Genomic DNA, 3,469 nt, shown 5'->3' with positions numbered 1-3,469 from the left:
GTAGTATATATATATATATATATATGGATATATAGATATAGATATAGATATAGATCTAGATGAAGTTATAGATATAGATAGGATATATACATATATATATATATATATATGAATATATATATTTATGCATATAGAATAAAAATATATATGCCCATGACAGGTAAGGAGTGCTGCGTGTAACTGTGTATAGAGGTACTGTAGGTACATACAATCACGTGTCCTTGTACTAATAGTTGTGTGTGAGTTAATTTGCGAAAAAATTCTAAGACCTTGTGTACATTTGTCTGCATTACTATATATATATACCGTGATGTCATGTGGTGAATCGTAACGGTGAAATATTATATCCCTATAGTAACTCTATATGCGAGTATCTATTTGTATCTATCTATTGACCTGCACACACAAAAAACCAGTTATACAACACAAAGCTTAACATCAGAAACACACTTTGACATATGCGCGAGTTCTTACTATGTACGTCAATGCATACCTCTGTGAATCTGTCGCCGTCGGGCAGGTTTCCATGCTCTCCTGCAATGCTCTCATCATAGCTAACATGGAAAAAGTTCGAAATAAGCTGAATTAGAAAACCAAATTTCCTGATACCTCAGAAAATACACTCCCCATTGACATTCTTTCCTATCACACGTGGCGAAATTGGAAGATGCACATGCAGCAGTGAGTATCTGAGTGAACAAATTCGCGACAGCAAACGCGGGCGTCTTCATGCCACTGAGCGATAAAGTAGTATCGAGACTGCAATACGCGTAATCGCCAAGCGTGACTGACACACCCAGGCCGCAATCTATATAACCGCTAGACTATAATCACTAACAGCGATAACAGAACTTTACAAGCAGTCAGTATACATGATAACCGAGCAAACACAGATATCAACAGTGACATACCATCATTAGTTTGAGAAGCCGAAACAGCTCCATTGAGATTGCCTCCTACCCCGGCGAACCCACCACCAATTCCAAAGGGGAGTGAATGTCCCGGATACGGAGGTCCTGACGGCACACGCTGCGGTACGGGCGGTTGTGCATTTCGTTGTTGCAACGGTGGCTGTTGTTGTTGTTGCTGCTGTTGCTGTTGCTGTTGCTGTTGCTGTTGTTGCTGTTGTTGTTGCTGCTGTTGCTGTATTTGTTGCTGTTGCAGCTGCTGTTGCTTTTGCTGTTGCAGTTGCTGCTGTTGTATCAGTTGATGCTGCTGCTGCTGTTGCTGCTGCTGTTGTTGTTGTTGTTGTTGTTGTTGTTGTTGCTGTTGCTGTATATGTTGTTGTTGCTGTATTTGTTGATGTTGTAGTTGTTGTTGCATTTGTTGAGCATGTTGCTGTTGCTGCAGTTGTTGTTGGTGTTGTTCTTGTTCTTGTGAACTCTTGCCATCAGCTGCTTGTTGTTGTGGTCCTGTACTAATTTGATCAACTATGTTTGAGCCCTGCCATGGCGACGCGCTTACTTGACGAGCTGCAAGAATAGGCAATAATAAAGACATAAATAAATACACACGAGCACTTTCCATATATAACCCATTCAATATAAGTCCACGCTAATTTACGGTCGTTTCGAAACCACGGAAAACACTACGCTCCTTTCTTTGTATATCCAAACTTACTGGCTGGTTCATGCGCGGCACCCGGGAAACTCGGGGGACCCTTTGGCTGATCCGCAATCAGCACCTTCTTGGCCTCTCCGTGTGTAGCAGACTTCTCAACCGTCGAGCTAGTGCGAGATGCTGGCATGGACCCAACTTTCGTCGGACTCGCGCCTATAGAGCTGCGTGGTTCAGCTTCACTGGTGCTGGATGATGCGGACATGCGTGCTTCCTTCTTCTCCTCAGCCGTCGCAGCAGAAGCTCCCGCCGCCTCTGCCTCCTCTTCTTTCTTTTTCTCGCGATCCTGTGGTAGATGCATTGCATTCATTGCGTGAATAGACACACAGGACGTATTGTTTTCACACTGTCTGTGGTAAAAGTACTACATCAATACCAATATCGACATACAAAATAAAGGGACAATTTCTCGCGATCCCGTGATAAAAGAACTAAATTATGACATAGACAATCACACAAACTGTCCTCCACTTGGCACTGTATCTGACTAGCACAAATCTCACATAAAATCGCGAGGTGTAAACTACACAAAATGACAGAACGAAAAAATAAAGATACAAGGCGATCCTCGGATACTGCACACATTTCTCACACCTTTTTCTTCTGTGCTTTGGGGTCCAGCACCACAACCGGTTCTGGCTCTGCCCTTCCTACGTCTTCCTCATATTCTTCTAGATCCACCGGTAAAGCATCATAAATATACTCGTTTTCTTCATAGTCCGGATCTTGATTGTCGGAGATATAGAATTCGACGTCTTCCTTGATATCGTCGAGCTTCGGGATGAACATAGCGAGACGGCGTTTCAGTATACTAGTGCAGACCAACATAATCACAAAAGGGCGTGTCCATGGGGGTCATGGATGGAAAAGGCAATTCAGGTAAACACATGGGCACGTGCTGAAATGCGACTCTCGTTTCTCATGCACACGCATGCAAACGAATTTTTAAATACAAATCCACTATGGCATAACGACGAGCAAAGACTCAACAATACGCTCAGTGTGCGAGTATCCAAAAGTACATGAAACTGTACAGTAGTGAATGCTTACCGCTTCTGGTTCGATAGTGCCATTATCAAGTAGACGCAGCACAATTTCTAACTTCCTTTCGTGTTCCTTGTGGTTGCTGATGTACTCTTCCAATTGTACCTTACGCTCGCTATCCTGACCTTTGCGTTTCTTCTTACCAGACATACTTTCGATCTCCGCTTCAAACGTATCGATCTGTAGAAAGGTGTGACTCAATCCATCAGCAATTCAGAAAGAAAGAAAAATAGCGAGTCACAATCAAATGTATGGCTAACTAAGCAATCCATACCTGGGTTGTAAGATTGGTTGTGCAACCATTAATCCATTCTCGAGCCTCATTCTTCTTCTTTTCTGCAGGGTCCAACCTGGCTGCGTTCATCAAGCCCTCTTTCGAGAAGGCCTTCGTTTTTGTTTCCCTCTCCACCACCTATTTTGAGGTTGGTGCAAACGAGCCGCAAATAGGATGAAAGGATAAAGGATGAAAAATAGTAAAACATGTGTGCATTCGTACACTAAATTAGTGATCACCATTCTATCTAGTGTAACTTCGTATACGGTCGAGGACATTATAATACCTTAAATCGTTCCATCTGCTTTTCAATTAGACGCCGATTCTTCATCAGCTCTGTTTTGTCCTTGATATCGTTCGAAGTAAGCCATGTTTTAATCTGATCTCGAAGCCGCTGCAACTTCTTAATCTCTTTCTTCAGATCCGCCTTCGATACAGAACAAAATAAAGACCATTTCAGTAACGATACGAGCCACGACCACAGATAAACATCGCCCCCGTTAACGCATCGAGATATATATATATAAATATATA

Source organism: Sphaeroforma arctica, assembly GCF_001186125.1.
Source record: "Sphaeroforma arctica JP610 unplaced genomic scaffold supercont1.68, whole genome shotgun sequence".
In the NCBI taxonomy this organism is placed as follows: domain Eukaryota; class Ichthyosporea; order Ichthyophonida; genus Sphaeroforma; species Sphaeroforma arctica.
This window is presented reverse-complemented; position numbering follows the sequence as displayed.